Source organism: Leiobunum rupestre, chromosome 9 (assembly GCF_980474605.1).
Source record: "Leiobunum rupestre chromosome 9, qqLeiRupe1.1.hap1, whole genome shotgun sequence".
NCBI lineage: Eukaryota > Metazoa > Arthropoda > Arachnida > Opiliones > Sclerosomatidae > Leiobunum > Leiobunum rupestre.
In genome coordinates this window covers 19,044,102-19,063,648 of record NC_143392.1, presented here as the reverse complement: position 1 = coordinate 19,063,648, position 19,547 = coordinate 19,044,102, and positions in this window count along the sequence as shown.

Below are 19,547 nucleotides of genomic sequence, written 5' to 3'. Positions count from 1 at the left end.
GTTTAAAAATAATTTTATTCTGTCAGCACGATCCTTTTTAACTCAAGTTACTGTGAATTAGCTAATAATTATTTATTTTAGCCATATAACTTTACAAAATATAGATGGCGCTACCGCCTAATTATAAAATGAATTTACATATATCCACGCATACACCCACACCCACATACACCCATACACGCATACATAAAAGGACAAGCTTCATGACATAGAGTAACCCACTCGCATAGAGTGGAAAGCCCTATGGAAGCGCATGAAACATCCATCCTAACGGGCCAACTTGTTTTCGAGGCGTGAATAAATATAGTACGAAGAGCGATGGTGTTGGTTTTACATTATTTAGAGTACAAACTTACTATTTGATCTACATATTGTACATTACCTTTAGGCCCCCTTGTTTATTTCACGCCTCGGAATCAAGACGTTGCATACGAACAGTGTTAACAAGTTTCGCTGATGCTTCCACTCTATGTGAGTGGTTTACTCTAGGCTTCAATACTTATTGTTATAGATACGAAAGTTTATATTTTTAGAAAGCTATAATTTATAATGAATTTTAAAAAACATACGATAAAATGTTTAAAAATCACATAGATTCTATATTAGATGGCGCTATTTAAAGGACCAATATTAACTCTATTTTAAGTTTAATGTAAAAACTAAACAACGAAATCGTTCTGTAAAGATATCAAGAAAAAGGTAATGAACGTTTCGACCTAATAATTTTGAAATATTTAAAAGATTATGTTTTGAAGTGTTAAAAATTAACATTATACTAAATATATTTAAACCTAATTAAGATATGAAGACAATTTTTAAAAAATAGGCAACGTTATCAATCGTAAACAATAAAAATTTCGAGATTTTCAAAATAATAGATGGCGCATAAAACATAAAATTTAATTTCAGTTAAAATTTGTCAAGTTATATTTAAATTACGATACTTTATATTTACAAATTTTAAAAATCATGTTATCGTATGTTTAATTGGTTTCAATTTCAATTATATTTTGAGGAAATCCATAAAACCGAACCCGTGGAATTAAACCAAATAAGAGATAAGTGAGTGCGTATGCCGATAAGGGGCACCTGCGGGCGGGGGAAACGGGCCCCTATAGGGGCCCCCATTTTGCGGCAATATTCGGCGGGGTCAAAAGGTTAGATGATTTACGATGTTAGGTCAATAGGTTATCTGCCCCTATGGACACGATGCAAACAGCCGTTAAATAAGGGTGAAACAGGCCCCTGTAGGGGCCCCATTTTGCGTACATTTTCGGCGGGGTCAAAAGGTTAGGTCAAAAGGTTAGATGATTTACGATGTTATAACCCATAAAACCCAGGTGCTAACCCATTATAGGTCAATAGGTTATCTGCCCCTATGGTGGTGACACGATGTTATGCAAACAGCCGGCCCGTCATAGTTAATAGCTGGAGGCACCCCATTTTAGGTCAAAAGGTTAGCTGATTTACGAGGTTGATTTACGATGTTATAACCCATAAAACCCAGGTGTTAACCCATTTTAGGTCAATAGGTTATCTGCCCCTATGGCGGTGACACGATGTTATGCAAACAGCCTACCCGTCATAGTTAATTTCGGGCACAATTCGAGTTGGTTTTCGCCGACAAACACTTTCGGGCCCCTAAGCGTACCGTAAAATAGCGGGCGGTCATCGGTAAAAGTGTTTTGGGAAAAAAAGAGAAGAGTGTATACAAATTATAAGGTTTTATTAAGATATTTTTCGAGTACAGGCTGTATAATACGATTTACATTGAAAATACGTCTTTGGAAATGTATTTTATTTATATCATGGTAATTACGTCGATCTTCGTAGGGTATATACCAAAGTTCACTCAAAGGGTTGAAACGAACCATCTGAAATTAGCGTTTTTACGAGCATTTTCATTAAATGTTCTACCTCGAGGCGTTTGATGGTAAGAGTTACGTTGTCGCCGGGTCCCTCGGGGGTGGTTGTGGTTCCGCCGGAGATGTATTTTTCGGATGGCGGGATATCTTGGCCATCCAAAGCGGCGGGTGACGGACAGTTGGGATAAAATTTGTCGTGTTCCGTTTGGGGTACGTCGCCGGATTCCCAACTGCCTAACTGTCCGTGGCAGAGGTAGCATTCGACTATGCCGTCCGAGTCTACGGCGAAAAGTCCTGCGTGGGCCAAGTCTTCCTTGTTCACGTGTACGTTGTCCCATTGCTTGAACGTTTCTAGCCGACCGGTTACGGTGGTGAGATCCTCGTGACTAGCCATCCCGATTCTCTTTGAGCTACGGAATAATATTTCTGGGTCTAAACCCCAAAATGACGTAATCTATAAAAATGACATAATTTAAAAATGACTCACTAAAGATGACGTAATCTACACCATGAAACGTAAAGATTACGTAGATGCGTTGTGGTTTTCATAAGCTAGCCGCTATGGGAAAGAGGAAGATGTCTCCGCTTAGGCTACCAAAGAAATGCGGGATATGCTCGGAAATATACCGGTCCGTGAGAGGTTTCAAACAACATTTAATGACACATTTATCTTGTAATACAATGAAAGAAGATTCGGATCTGGCGTGTGATTGTGATGAGAGTGAATCGCTCCATTACACGGAGGCCGAGGAAATGTCAGATGATAAAATTATCGATTATCTTAACGAACTTATTGTGGCATGTAAAAAGCGCGGTGCCACAATGGAATCAACCGAACCAACTACATCTAACCTGCCAGCCGAATTAAAAATGCCGACTGAAAAGGAAATGGGTGCTCTGATTTATTTTCAAGAATATTGTAAAACTAATCAAATTCATAATATTAAAACCGCTGTAAAGAAAATGTGAATAAACGTTTTTATATTGAATACATTGTTATTTTTAAAGGTGACCGTATAAAGTAAATTTTACATTGATAAATTGACACTTAATATTTTTAAAATACGTTTATAATATTTTTCCAACGTGGGCGAATGAATGGACACAATGAACTATTAATTACGTAATCTAAAAAAAATGACGCGTGCAATGAGAAATAACGAGTCGGATTTATAAGATAATAAAAAATATTTATTTTATAAGATGATATATTACAAAAATTATTTTTCTTTTACGAGTCAAAAAAATATTATAGTGTGATAAAAAAAAATTAAAATGGACATCGTAATTGACTGTCTATTTCAGCGCGGTTCTGGGTAATCCATTCGGCGAAAAGTAGACTTCGTTCCAAAGAACACGGTTGTCGGGTGTTTAGAGTGTGATGTTGGAATAGCCAATTCACTGGTGGGGGGGAAGTCAAAGTCTACAAAGGCCATTCTCGCCATACCACCGACACGATACTGAGGGTTTAGTTATGAATAAAACGGGGTATAGTCGCGCGACGGGAATTTATACTCCGTTTATGATGACGTAACAGGTTGTTAAATTTTCTAGTGGCCATTATATCATTGTTGACGTCTCTTCGTGAAAAACCCTTAAAGAAGCTTTGGTGACTTCTACGTTTTGATCGGTGACGTATATAAATCACGCAATAATGTCCGCAAATGACGCTCGTTGTCGATTGAAGTCGCCGCTTGGTGGGCGTGATTTTTCTCGAATTTTGTTTTAAAAAAAGTTTAATGGCTGGCAAAATGGGCCGTAGCGCCAAAGAGTCAAAATACCAAGCCCGTTTTAATTTATCAAGGTAAATCGCGACCCAATGGCTGCCAGGTTCATCGTGGGGGTCCAGATTTACAACCAGTGACGCTGGAAAACTATTAATCTTATCGGGTAGACAATCGGAAGCGAATACGCCCATAAAATTGCGCGTACGTCTCAAAATGTTTAAAATCTCGGATCCGCGCATAATTACACGTTTTCAATCGAAACGTTACGATCTTTGTCTACGCTAAAGCTGGCTTGAAATTCGGCGAAAACTACGCAGCTTAACGTTTGCGGGACTGGTTTAGCGAACGAAAGCTCCAAACGCATCTGTCCCTGTCTGGAGGGGTTCCAATAATGACTCTCACCCGCGCTATGGTCGTTTGAAATGTCGAAGACGTAAAAAGCGTAGCCCCCGGCATAATCTCCCCGGGAAATATCGATCCCGGTGTTTCTATAATGAATTCCGCTACCCGTGAATAAAGTATGATAGGCTTGAATATATTGTCCCGCGTCGTAGTTTGGCGTAATAGGTTTCGAATCCACACCGTCAGAATCCACGTAAAGAGCTAAACTCGATAAATCTTGATGTTCGAAAGCGTACGGGTTTTTTGCCAGGGTTCCATTGTAGGCTTCGTGATCCACCAGCGCAATTTGTACTCGACGTACCAACAAGCTCGCGTCCGTAATGATAATTTTATAGTCAACCCCGGGCTTCGGCGTACCCATTAACGCAAAACTCGCTTTACTTCGCGATAGTTTAATACGTAAATCTACGCCATTAATTAAATATTTTTCGACATTGAGCGCGTCAAGAAACAGCGGACCAATTAAATCTATTTCTTTCGACTGATCCGTGAATCCTTTCCGCTGTTTAAAACCCTCGTTGGCAGTGACCGAATTCATTTCGCCGGGGGTATCCTTGTACCACAGCGCGCCTGTTAAATGGGACGCTTTGGCACCCTTGTCAAAATTTAACAAAGTTTCAATGTACGCCCGATAAGCGTACGAACAAGCTGACGGAGACAGTAAGGTTCCGTTAAGGTAAACTTCCGCGTGATTAAATAGCGTGTGCAAAAAATTGTTACACCCCCCTACAACATCCGACGGTAATAAACTTTTGCCCGCGTCATCGGCGACGATTTTAGCTTTAACAAGTAGGTACGTAAGCGGTAAATCAATGTACTCGTGCCCGCTTCCAGGAATATTAAACTCGACGGTATCGCCTCGCAGCGACGAGATGGGTTTGAAGGTTGTCCATTTTCCTCCCTCAATTGACGTTTGGATAGGCGCGGTTTGAAAAATATCAAGTTCACTTTTTAACGCTTCGCAATGACCCATAATTTTAGGAGAAAATATCAACGACCTTTCTAGCTCGTTTCCTGCCTACTAATGATTTTTTTCCACCGCGTTTTGGTCTTTTCTTAATTGTTTTAGTTTTGCGTTTACGTTTCCCAGTCCCGTATTGTTGTTTGAGATCATCGTACTTTTCTGTAAGCCTCCGTTTGGTAGCTTCACGTATGGATGACCCCGTCGAGACATCAGCCAAAACTTGTTTTCCCGTGGAGAGGGCTTGGCCCCCCAAAAATTTCGCCCCCCGTAAAAGAAACGGTTTCGCTAGCTTGTACAAGCCGGAGAAGAAACTCCCAAACCCGCTTCCGAATTGCCCGTGCCCCCGCTGATAAGGCGATCCCACGTATACGTCGGGAATAGCGCCACCCGCCTGAGTGGCATAATATTGAGCGTACGGGCACGCTACGCAGCGTCTTTTTTCAAGAACGTGTCTTAAGGGCATCTTGGACGCAAATGAAGTTTTACTGTTAGATTGCCAAACTCAAAAGGAGCTGGTTTCCCATAAACATCGCGTAGATCTATTTGGATAGTATCAAAGTATTTCTTCTCAATGGGCACGTAATGCGGCGAAATGTATGTTTTCTCGATATGAGTACCAAATCGGGCTGATTCGTCAACCGCTATTATTCTTAACAATTTGACGAGCGACGAGCCCACCACTTGATCAGCGACGATATCGGAATAAACGAAGATTTTGGCGGAATGTGGAAATTTAAGCGAGCCGGGTTCTCGCTTCTGCCCGCGATAGTTTTAGTTCTTTCAAATCCTAGCGTGTTGCTCAGTCCGTCACTCATAAATACGCCATAGGGGGTAATATTTTTTCCAACCAGCGCCACGTGTCCGTTCAGCGGATCGTGGGTAAGACACACATTAGCGGCGGTGCATAGCGCGGTGTCGTTTACTACTTTAAGTAAATGGTCTATACTCAAGTAATGCCCCGGAGGGATTTCTCGTATCGTCCCGACCATTTTAGGGTCAGCCTGTCCCCCATGTTGGGCGGGATTAACGCGGAAATAGACGTAATTGTCATAGGGCAACACGTTGTAAAACGAAAAGGGATACAATATTTCCACCAACGCAACTTCCCACCCCCCCTTTAATTCGATAGGTTCGGGTAATTTTATCGTGAAACAGGCTACCGTATTATTCGGAAATATCTCGAGATTTGAATTACTGGGCATCGTTAGGTAAAAGGCTTCGGACATCTTTAGCAGAAACCCAAGAATTGAATGTAGCCGGATACCCTAACCAAGAAACGAAATATTCGACTTTACCCTTTGAGCGTCGCTTCTTTAATACTTTGTCAATTGTATATTCTTCCGGTTTTATAACTCGTTGAATTTCTTTGAAATAAAAATATCCCGTGATGGGTTCGTCAGCCAAATCAACGAGCTTAAATTGAAGAGGTCTTTTAGTATTCTTGAAAACAACTTTAAATATTTCGGCGCTCCAATTTTGATCGCTGTATCCTTTTAAAAACGGTCTGGCAGTTCGGGTAATCCTTACGTAATCGCCGACTTTGATACGGCATTTTCGGGGCTTGAGGGCGGCTGGCTGGGACTGCCCTGGTTTGTAAATATTTCGATAAACTTGAAGAATATTTTTGTCGTTTACATCGAAGGGAGCCATTTTAATTGTCGTATGATAACTGGCGTTATACGAATGAATTAAATTGGGCAGCAGATAGCGTCGCGTGTTTTTATGAGTAAAAAAACGATACATGCGCTGTTTCAGGGTCCTATTAAAACGCTCTACCATCGCGGCTTTAACGTCGCTATTTTCGGAATGGTAATGTCTAATGCCCTCCTCTTTTAGGAGTTTTAAAACAGTCGAATTAACGTACTCCAACCCACGGTCGAACTGTATAGCGCGGGGCTTGCCCCGCTCTTTAAAAATTATTTTCAGGGCGCGGGCAACCTCAGCGCCGGTCTTACGTTTTAGGGGGACGGCAAATGCCACTCTCGAAAAGCAATCTATACAAGTAAGAATAAATGTGTATCCGGAATTGTCGCTCGCTAAAGAGCGCATATCTGCCAAATCAGTCTGATAGAGGTCTAGTCTGTTTCCTACACGAATCTTTCGTCTTTGGAATTTTCGAATAACTGGTCTATGTAACGTATAGGCGTCGTGAGTTTGCAAAAACGTTTCAACATTCTCCCGAGATATTCCGAGCTCTTTGACAGAATCGTATAATTTTTCAACACCCCCGTAGCTAGCTGGATTACGAGAATCGAAATATATTTTTTCGAGTCTAGTCGTTACGTTTATCGGTAACTCTCCCATTTCAAAATTTTGGCACTCGGCGTTTTCTTTTTACGTAAACGGTTCTTAATAGTAGGCGACCAAAGTTTCGGTGACTGTCGAGGTGTCGCGAAAGAATTAGGCCCGACCGCTGACGGCAAAGTTTTCTTTCGTTTGGAGGAGGCGAGCGAAAGATGGGGGCCCGGGGGGGCGGAAGCTGTTACGAACGAAGTAGACGGTAATGGGGTGGTGGTGGGGAAGGCTTGAGGGGTGATTTTCCGTAGTTTACCCACCAGGTTATTATATTTTGGCCAACTCTGGGGTCTCGGCGCGTGGGGGCTTATTAGATAATATACTAAATCAACAATATCAGAATCCGTTTGTATTTCACCGTCTAATAAAATCTGCCCCTGGCTGTCCCACCGCAGTCGACCGCTGTCCGAAATCAAATGATTAAATATAGCTCGGGCGCTCGCTCTGTATCCTAGCGGGAACAGATTGACTAATGTTTCGTAACTGGGCGTATCGTTATTTTCAATCGGTTTATTTCGAGCGTGCTTTTTTAATAGCATCTCTTCGTATATCTTCCACTTGGTCCTGTCATCGAGCGCTTCGCTTTTTAAAATATCAGCCATTTCCATGTCAATATCCGGTTTGAGTTGTTGATGGGGTGGCGTAATCGGCGCTAAAGTCATTTTTTTCGAGTACCTTAACATTTTTTATGTTCAACCTGTTAGGGCTCCCACGAGCGACGACACAATAGGCAGAAGAAACGAGAAAAATCCGGCACCTTTTTGATTTAATAATATTCGTTTTTTAGTTTGCCAGCCCAATTTTTTCTGGGCAATTTTGCGTAACGTTTTACGGTGTATTTTTAATCGTAGTTTTTGCCGCGTGGTTAGACGTATATTCCCGATAAGAGTATTATACACGCAATCAGATATCGCTTCGATCAACTCTTTATTGGCGTTAATTAAAATATTACGTCTCTTAACGCCCTTTAATTTGCCGATCGATTCGAGCAGATGTTTTTGCGACCTGACTCGTCGAGACATTGTACATCGAATGAATTCGACTCGCTGGGGGGGTGTGTGGTAACTAACCACCCCTCGGAAAAGTATTATTTCGGAATGTATACCGAGACTTGCTCACCTGGGAAAATATTAGTTCTGATCCGATGTGAGTCGGGGCAATCTTTCTGAAGGTCGATCAATACGTAAGAGTTTGGTTCCTTAGTCGCGTCAGAAATCGCTTCGATAACAAAGTTGGAATTATCAGGGGCCATTTGGCGCGCCAAGCAATTAATCTGTGTTTTGTCCCGTACATTTTTCGTTAAAAGTATGTAGTGCGCATTGAGGGAAATTTCGCGACACCCGCGACCCTGATGAAATAAATTTTGACTTATGTAGATAAAGCTAACATTACGATGATGCGAGACTTTGGTGAACAACTGGGCAACTTCTCCTTTTTGACCCGCCCCCATTAAATCGTCTAAAACGGCCAGTATCCGTTTCGAGCCGTCAAATAAGTCAGGATCGGGTAAACCCTTATGCAATATAACGTTATATTTTTTAAGTTTATCGTATCCTGGCTGATCCTCGCCGTAAAACCAGTGGATTTCTTCAATTTGAGGTTCAAACATTTGTTTTAAATGTTTAATCAGTTTTCTACGAAATATGTCTTACCACTTTGGCTAGGCCCGCAAAGTATGATGTTACAACTGTGATAAAAAGGGTACATTATCACCGCGTAGCTGAAACCAGAATGAAATAAAATGGACATTTTGTTTTTATATATAATATTTTTTATTTTTGACAATAACAAAACACGTTTTCCCGTGACACACCCCCCCTACCACGTGGAAAGCGGCCGGCGCGCTAGAGACACACCCCCCTCGTGACCACCGACGCGCGCGGATAGCGGATCGAGAGAGAGAACGAGTGCGCGCCTCTCTCTCTCTCTCTCTCTCTCTCTCTCTCTCTCTCTCTCTCTCTCTCTCTCTCTCTCTCTCTCTCTCTCTCTCTCGTCCGCGGAGACGGCGACTCGCGGAGACCGGCGCCTCTCGACCCGCGGTTCGCCCGCATAAGAGCGAAGGTTTTTTTTAAGCGCGTATTTTATATCCGAATGGAACTGTTCGGTAATTCGATAAAACCCGAACTTTATCCATTACGGGCCGATACGCTTTTTCCAAGTCGACGCTAACGAGCGTATGATCCGGAAGTCGACGTATTTGTTTGGGCAGAGGCACGGCAAACGCCGCCGGTATTTCAGTTTCTTCGTCAGTCACTCCTAGCATAGTTTTTAAATTTTCGCCGTTAATGATATGCTGATTACCGACATTAATTCGAAATCCTTTCACTTTCGTAACGTTAAATTTTTCGCCAGTATCCGGATTCTTCACCCAAAACGAGTAATTTTTTGGCCCGCCATACGCGGCTTCGTAAATAAACGAATTCTTTCCATAACCGGATAACTCGCTGACCATATCGCCCAAATAATGGCCCGTAGTTATAAGGGGTTGTTTCGAGACGTACTAGAGGGCGTCAGTGTCCAAATATAACGCGTTCTCTCCGACTATTTCAAGATATTTTAATAAAACTAATCTCGCTTGACAGGTTGTATAAGCGGCAATTACGCAATTTGTATGTTTTAGAGGGATTTCCGCTTCCTTGATGGGGGCTGATTTCACTAGAAGAGTCGTATCGTTGACTGTCAAAACCGATTTTACGTTGATTTCAGGATTTGATAGCAGTTCAAAGAACACTTTGGGTTCGCGAACGATTTCAGTTTTGGTCACAATGGATCGCTGACCGAGTTTTCTGGAAAAAAAAGTTTTAATATCTATCACGCTACCCAATATGATTTATAACCCCAATGGGGGGGGGTAATAAAATCCATACAGACCCCCACATGGAATTCAGCATTAATTTCGAGATAGCTCGAAGACCTTCGTTTTTGGAGACTTTGGTAGGGTCCAATTTGACCCCTTCATGATGTTCGAAAGCCGCAATGTATTCAGCCTGGGCTTCGGGGGTCTGACAATCTGACGGCCAGCCGCTTGCCTCCACCTTGGTTTTTAGGAAACAGTCAACGTAATCTCGAAAAATCCCTCCACTGTCCGTTGCAGGATCGTATTGCGTCACCGTGTATGACCAGGCCTCAATTTTTTTTGTAATTTTGTATCCGCGATTTACCGCCCATCTTAATTCGTCGATTACCCAAACGCCTTTAAGCATTCTTTCGTCGTCAGAATGCTCGCAGTCACCCTGATACCGTAAATCGGCACACGTCCGGCATAGGGTAAACGTTAACTTTTTGTTAACGGTCCGATACGGAAGAATAGGATGGAATAAATTGGTTGGCGGGAGCACGTTACATAACAATAATCCCTCAAAATCGTCAATGGCTGGAATATCGCTACCGAGCAGAATTGTCGGATGACCAACGGGGACTTTGCCACTATAAAAAGGAAAACACACTTAAATATTTGTTTTCGTTATATATATATTTTTCGATATAATACCGTTTGTTTATAAAAGGGTACAGGCTGCAAATGTCCACGTAGAATATTTTATCGTCGGTCCCTTCAACGTTACAGTATGTTCGTAGGGCTGATACTCTGCCCCCGAAAAAAGCGGCTCGCGGGTCTAAACGTTCAGTTAAAGTTTCCGAAAAATTAGAATTTTTTAAAAATTCATTTATGGCTGGATTTTGTTGTTTTTCCAAAATCCAATCGCACCCCCATTGTTGAATGACGGTATAACCCATTTCTTTAAGTTTATTGGTTGTCCGCATCGTGTTGGAAAATCGTGTATTAAGGGTATCGCTCGCGTTAGCGTATAATGGCTGGTTCCTATTTACTGAGTCCCCGAAGCAAGTCCTACAACCGTGATACCTTTAATGAAAAAAAACCTGTTTATATTTTGTCTCTTCGAACTTTTTAAAATAATACTTACCAACAGCCCTGATATTGTAGAGCGTTTTTCTCACCGATTAGACCATCAATTTTAATTTTTCCAGCACGCGGTTCTCGACCATTCAGCGTTGACACGATGGTAACATTCCGGACATGCGCTTCCCAAGCCAGCCATTCTAAAGCCTCGGTGGATTGAGGCTCGGATAACCGATACAAATTAGCCGGTATTATGCCAATCGTTTCTGGCTCCAAAAATTTTTTCCTTAGCACGTAACTACACACTGACGCGATAGTCACGCCCACGCTAAACGGATTAACTTCGCACAAGTCTTGAAATAGTTTCATAAACTTTAAACAACCTTTAGCTAATATGTGGGTATCTCTAGAACAATAGAGTTTTAACGTTTCGAGGTAATTAAATCCCGAACTCTTTTCGGATTCGAGAGCGTACCATTTGTTAAAACTTTCGCGGTCTTTCGCCGTAAAATATTGGGCACCGTAAGCTTCCAAGGGGGGCAGCGAGTTCTCCGAGACGTAGTTTGTTTGTTCGGGGTTGTAAATGTCAAAATTATTATCAACTACGTTGAATAGAAAATGAGGGAAAAAATCTTTCGTATATTCGCGACCCAGCTCGAACGTATCCGCGAATTTCGACAGAGGAATGGGTATATAATTATACGAATCCGATAGAGTTAAATTGTGTAGTTTCAGTTGCAAGATGCGAGTTCCATTTATTATCGGATCGGGCTCAAACGAGTCGGCACTCTCCATTATAACTTGTAATAGGAGTTGCGTATCATAATTACTCGCATTATGTCCCAGCGCGGTCACTCTTCTTATCCGAGCCAGTGTTCTTAAATATTCGAAAAAGTTTCGCGCGGAATCTGAACCCAGAAATTGTCTTTGGCGAACGCCGCAAAATCTGCATGCTACGTCGGGGGTATCAACACACGCGACACAATAAGTTTCCGACACGCATAAAATGGGTTGATGAATATAACAGTTTTTCTTATCGGGGTGCCGTTTGGTTTGGACCGTTTCAAAATCGTAAAATATCCACATTTGCGTGGGCTGACCGTTGGAATCGAAACGGGGTAACGGGCGTCGCGGGTCTTTTATTACTTGGATGTAACATTGATGTCCCGAGGGGGAAAACTTACGACAAACGGTACAATACTGTTCGGTACAAGAATGCAGCTGGCCGTCGCGTTTAGTCAAATCGATTAGAATCGAACATTCCGTGCAATGAAATAAATTTTGGCATAATGATAATTTATCGCCTGTTAATTTTATTTTATGATGAGCGTAGCAATCGACACCCGTAAACTTACGTAAACAGTCGGGACATTTTATTATATCTCCGGTACATTTTATGGCCCTGCAGCACGCGAAACAATAGTCTGAACACGCGTGGGTGCTATCTTGTCTGTACCCCTCTAGACACTTTGAACAAAACTTTTCTTTCCCGAATAAGGGAGCCAGATTTTTAACTAGATTGAAATGCGCCCCCTCGTTTAAAAGTACAATACGTTTTCTGTCCATACCTCCCCTTACTCTAGAATCGTACACCAAGGTCGGCCAGCTGTTTTTAATTTGATAGATTAAAATATCGTATTCTTTCAGATACGTTCTAAATTTTCTAATCGACTCGGGCGACGCGCATTCTTTATTAGGTCGGACACCCGATTTGGAGCATAGGAGGAGCGCCTCGGCTCGCTGAGCCACATTGTTTTCTTTGGAATGCGACAAAGTTTCATAGACCGTTTTTAGTCTTTTGTTTTCGGGCTCGTTCTGATATTTACACAGTGCCACACCGACGCAAAGAGCTCTAGCGAGACAGATTGAGTCGCTGTTCGCAATACGGACAATTGCTCGTCTATTTCTAGAAAACAGGGCAAAGGTCTCTAGTCGTTTCCGTTTTGTACGGCCACCGCCTTGGGGGAGACGGACAATGGAAAAAGTTAAATTAACGGGTGCCAGGAAAAACGCTTCTTCCTCATCTGAATATATAGATTCGGATATCTCGTCGAGAAGGGCCTCGATATCAATTTGGTCACGTCTCCTAAATGAAATGGTTATATCGGGATGCGCCGCACCCAGCGCCGAACTACGGATTACTAGTTGTACCATGTCAGCGGGGTTTACGTCGCGTAATACCCGTTCAGTGACCCTGGCAAGCCCTTCCGCTATATTACCCGATATTTCAGCTTCCAATTCAATTCCCGTCATATTGAAGTTCGGGAACTGTTTTTCATTCTGACCCAAAATTACGCAATTTGGGTCCTCAAAATCAATATACCCTACAATTGGGAAATCTCCCTCCGCCTCCCCGTAACCGCTTTGGTTAAGTAGTTCGTTGAAATAGTCGTCCACCATTTCGGCGGATTCACGGGGTTCAGCATCATCCACCGGGACAATTTCAGGGGCGTCTATAAAAAATAAATATATATTTTTTAATTTCTTAGATATTTTTCGGTACGAGAAAAAAACTTACTCTTCAGGTAGTCCAACACAGGTTCGTCATATTCGGCACCCAACATAGCATCCCACTCGAGTTCGAGTAATTCTTTTTCCCGCTTATTATATCTAGCTTCAATAATTTCGCCTAACCGAGGCGGTAATGCTTGATTAAATAATCGGAGTTCCGCTACCGTTTGGCACGCTTCTGGAACGTGGGGGATAGATTGAACAGTTTCAAAAATTTCAATAACCGTCAAAATTAATTTAAAACTCAGACGGCTAAAGATTGCGGGTAACTTATTTGGTGCAAACCCCGGCTCTAAATTTAAAAATAAACATATTCCGTAATAAAATTGCAGTAGTTGGGGCACGGACCAGGGTCTATTTACCTCCAAATCGTCTAGAAACCAACATAAGCTTTCGCTATCCATTTTTTCTAGGTGCTAAGAAAACGACTTCCAACTAGAGAATTCCGCTGATTAGTGAAGTTTCTTTGACCGATCGGGCTCTATTTATACGTATCTTTTGAGGCTGTATAAAAATAATATCACGTCGTTAATTCGAAACTCTATTATATAAAACTCGATTTTTTTCTAAAAGATGAGCCCCAATGTTTTTTAAGCCCATAAATTTAAGGATGGATCAAGGGCTACTTTAATGATAGACCCATAAATTTGGTGGCGGTTCATCCTTTTATCGCTGACACATGTTGTTTTTCAAAAGAGCCGCAGAAAACTCTTTTGAATATTTTGACAAAGCTGGGTGAATATACGAAAAAAAACTTTTTGACGGTGCCCTTCTTGTTCTCCGAGCGGGCCCAATTTTTTTACGAGCCGCTGTTTTATTAGACACCAAACCCTTAGTGTGGAATCCTTTGGGGGCCACGCCGCTCGAGTCTTAATTGAACAATGTAGGCCCCTACGGTCTTTTTCTTTGAAGGGAAAATTGTTTAGGGGCTCTTTTTTTGTGTCAACCCTAACCTTTTTTACGATGCAAATTAAGTTTGACCCACGCGCGACTCCTGAATTTAACTTGACGCGTCAAATCGGGTATTGTTAAAATAGTGTGCACCGAAATGTTTATAAAAAGCGATTGTTTTCACAGCTGTTTTTAAGCGTCGAAGGATGGTCATGGTAAAAGAGTTATATGCTCAAAAACTTTTTAAAAAAAGACGTTTCAAACTGTTAGATATTTTTTGGGGACAAACGTTTTGTCGAAAAATGGTTATAAATGAATGTTGTTGCGCATAGAATTTTATGTAGCCCCATAAACTCTGTGGAATAGATCCTCTTAATTATTGTATATATTTTTTTCATTTCTCGTTTGTATTTTTCATTTGTAAATAATTCCTTTCTATATATTAGTTATTTGTCAATATTTCTTTTTGCATATTTTAGTCATTTGTTTATTTTAGTTATTTGTTTATTTTAATACTTTGTATGTCATTTGGTTTTTTATAAAATTTATAACGTTTAAATCCCGTTTTTGGTTTATTGATAAATTTAGTTTAACGATAACTTCCGGTATGGAAGGTTCTATCCCCGCCTCTCCCGTTAGTCGGCTTATCGCGAACAATCCTAAAAACGCATTACTAATCGCGTTGATTTTACTTTTAATGGGACTTGTAGAATTTCTATCTCTTTGGTTTACCAATATGGCCGTCGCTATACACATAACACCGCAAAATTTGACTAATCGCATGAGTCATTGAGTCAACCCATTACATCATCCTGATTACGTCACCAAATTATTATCGCTATATATAAGACATTCACCCCCGTCATCCATCGGCAGTACACTACAAACCGTTTCTCGAGCATCATGTCTAAACGAAGCTGTGTAGATAACGTTCCTGGGCCCACTAAAATGTCTAAATTTGATCCGACTCAGCGGAAAGTTAACCCTCGGTATTCACTTTCATCCGAGCTTTTCGTTACTACGGGTTTTACGTCTGAGCTTGATATATCTGTAGCTCTATGAAATAAAATCACACACCAGGTCTTTGAAATGTCTTCGCGCGCCTGGGATGATTTATACGGCCACTGGGAACAAATAAATGATCCCCAACGGTTGCCCTTTCGATCACCGTTCCCGTTATCAGACGCGCTAGTGACCGCCGCCATGTCTGACCAAAAAGAATTAACCTTGCAAAGTACGATATCTGAAGCGTCGGTCGTAATCAAAGCGCCGGAAACTCGAGAATTGGACAGACTCAAATATTTCATTAATTCGCACATTCAACTCCTTAAAGTGAACCAAAAACTCTTTGAATTAATGGGTTACGTTATAACCGATAATTATCGTAAAATTTACGAAATATTGTATAAAGAACCATGTGCACCCAACAATTTATTTCTATCGGATGAACATGAAAGGTATGATACCGTTGTCCGCTATGCGTCCAATTACGTAACAGCATTTAAAATTATTGACGATTTTAAAGAAACAGTGGCCAACCAAAATATGTTTTGTGTATTTAACTTTTACAATTTGTTTAATATGGTATCTACACACCATAAATATATTAAAACTAAATTGTTTTATCTTTAAGCGTTTTCATCCGCTTAATGTACTGTAACTTTGAATATCTAAATAAAACCTTATAATTTATAAACACTCTTCTCTTTTTTTCCAAAACACTTTTACCGATGACCGCCCGCTATTTTACGCTACCCTTAGGGGCCCGAAAGTGTTTGTCGGCGAAAACCAACTCGAATTGTGCCCGAAATTAACTATGACGGGTAGGCTGTTTGCATAACATCGTGTCACCGCCATAGGGGGAGATAACCTATTGACCTAAAATGGGTTAACACCTGGGTTTTATGGGTTATAACATCGTAAATCAACCTCGTAAATCAGCTAACCTTTTGACCTAAAATGGGGTGCCTCCAGCTATTAACTATGACGGGCCGGCTGTTTGCATAACATCGTGTCACCACCATAGGGGCAGATAACCTATTGACCTATAATGGGTTAGCACCTGGGTTTTATGGGTTATAACATCGTAAATCATCTAACCTTTTGACCTAACCTTTTGACCCCGCCGAAAATGTACGCAAAATGGGGCCCCTACAGGGGCCTGTTTCACCCTTATTTAACGGCTGTTTGCATCGTGTCCATAGGGGCAGATAACCTATTGACCTAACATCGTAAATCATCTAACCTTTTGACCCCGCCGAATATTGCCGCAAAATGGGGGCCCCTATAGGGGCCCGTTTCCCCCGCCCGCAGGTGCCCCTTATCGGCATACGCACTCACTTATCTCTCAAATAGAAACTATATTATTTTTGTGAATTTTAAACAATTTGGGTCAAGACCCCGTTTATATTAGCAAACCAAAGACTATATTAGCTATGGCTTTAAAGAATGGCGTGTTCTGCGGAGAAAAGGTTGGCCAAGCATCAGCGCCATCAAATAGTCGCGGAAGGAGTTTTTCGTTAAAAAAACCGCTCCCGACGCCGGTAGGATGGTCTCAAAGACTATATCAGCTATTAACCCATTTCAAGTTCTATAAACCAAAGATAGATGGCAGAGAAGTGCAACTCTTTTAGTTCCTGCCGCGAATACTACGTGGCGCTAGGTGTTAAATTGTCAACCTTTCTACGACACAGAGAAACTATAAAACACCATCCATGCGGTCCCTATACTTTCTCCTCTAAAAACCAGTTTTCTTGAGAAATCAGACAATACATTTCGAGCGTAAAAGAATCACCTCCTACCGTATTGGGTAGGGGTAATGACGGGGGTTAACTCTCAGCCGCGTATATTGGACGCTTCTGAAAACGATTGAACACAATTTTACCCAAAATCGTGTAGAGAGAAAAATTTTGATTACTGGTTCCGAAATTGAACAAATTTGTACATATCGTCCTATGTTGGCACACTGTGTGCAATTTTGGACATGGTTTGGAACCTTTTTTCTAAGAGTGTTGGATAGCTGATAAGTGAAGGTGCCAGACTCCTTGTCGATCAGCCCTTATTAACCTTAGGAAGATATCAGTCATATCCACTTTTATCATCCAAAACGTAGAAAGACAACCGTGCTCGTTATGTAAAATGTTAACATATTTATAGAATTCTTTAAGAATCACGTCGTGCGATTTATCTTTTACTAATTCCCCGTACGAGTTATGAGAAGTTTTCTGAGGGAGTTCTCATAGCGCTAGTGCCGCTTTCTCGAGTTTCGAGAGTGCGTCTGCGTTTCTATTTTGAAAATATACAGTTAGCCCTTTCCAAGCTGCCCTCATTAGCGCTTCGTTCATCAATTTATGAAATCGAACCGCTCCGTTGTATTGTTTTCCTTCTAGCACCTTGATTATGGAACCTTCCAGATTCAACAGCCAAATCTCGCCAAACATATTTCCAATAATTGACATGAAGTTGAAAATGGCGTGGAAATTACCCATCATAAAAAAGACGCAACTGAAACGGTTCATTTTCGCCCAATTGACTTCGGCGGCTTGAGCGTATAGAGCTCGGTCAAATACTACAGCGATATTTTCAAGTTAAAGAGTTTTTCTGATTTCCACGCTCTGGCGTAAGATCCTTCGTACAGTAGCCATTCCAGTTGCTGTAGCGTTAATCGTCGGAAGGTATCCCACATAATCTGTTGTGGCTTTGATGTTATCTCGCAATATAATGTTTATCCCTGACCACTAGCTGATATTTTGAATATTTTTAATTTCGGAAAGGGGGTAGGAAGGGGAAGTAAGTTTGTGACGTATGTTCAACAGCAGTGCCATCTATGTACAGATATCAAAACTATAAAAAACGTTTAAAACAATTTTCGTCTGCTGCAGTATTTTTGTGGGAAAAATAAGCGTTAGCCAGAATCGTGGCCTTACGCGAACGTTTCTTATGATTAACACGTAAATTATAAGTTGAAAATATAAAATGAATCGTCTAATTGGACTTTAGAATTCTTAAATTTTTATTTCCTAAATCAATGAATGATAATCTGGAAAAAATTTGGAAAATATGTTGTTGTTTGGTAAATTTTATTTCTGAACCCCTTCTTGATGTAAAAAAATAAATATTAATATCACAAATATAATTTTTTATTACTGGTATTATCATTTTCTCACCATTATCTAAAATTTCATTAAAATCAAAAGTAACTGAAAAATATCACAGTTAAATATTGCATTCATTCATTAACAACTTATAACAAGCTTGAGGGAGCTAAAGTAAGTGGTTGTCAAATTCTTGTTGAAAGATTTGAGATGTCCTCATATTTGTGCCCTTTCAGTGCATGACAAGGCCTTAGGAACAAACTTCGTCTTTCTAACGCACATACTAAAATGTACCACAAAGTAGCCGCAACATGGCTTAAAACTCCTCCTTGGCCACAAGGGCACTCGCACAATCCCGAAACAATAGTTCCCTTACTATATCATCCATTGAAACAAAGCAATTATAAATGCGGTTTGCTTTGTAAGAAGCACGAACTTTTGCCTTAATGTATAAGAGACATTGACTAGGTTGATGTGATAAGGAAACATTCGTGAGATTTGAACATACGGTAGCCTTGGTTTTTGTGTATTTTACTTCTTGAATGATGTTTTGCAATTATCTCATCCGAATATACTTTGGGGATATCTTTAAGAAGTTTACTAAATTTCCTTTTGGGATTAATTCTGCAATTTTGACTGAGCTTAGTGAGCTATTGTTAGGCCTTGGCTTAAGAGCGTTCCTGAAAATTATTAACGATTAATAACACTTTTTGTATCAGTCTATTCTAAAATGCCTTTATTTAAATACATTAAATTCAAATTTTATTTAAATGTTATTTAATTTACATTTATCAAAAATATTAACAAACCTTTTATTTGGAGAATCCATCGCTTTTTTTTTTAGATACACACACATCGGTGTCGACCCGAGGCCTTAGACACCAGCACACACACAATAACTGATTAATCAGGGCGAGATATGTGTAACGGCCACGCCAA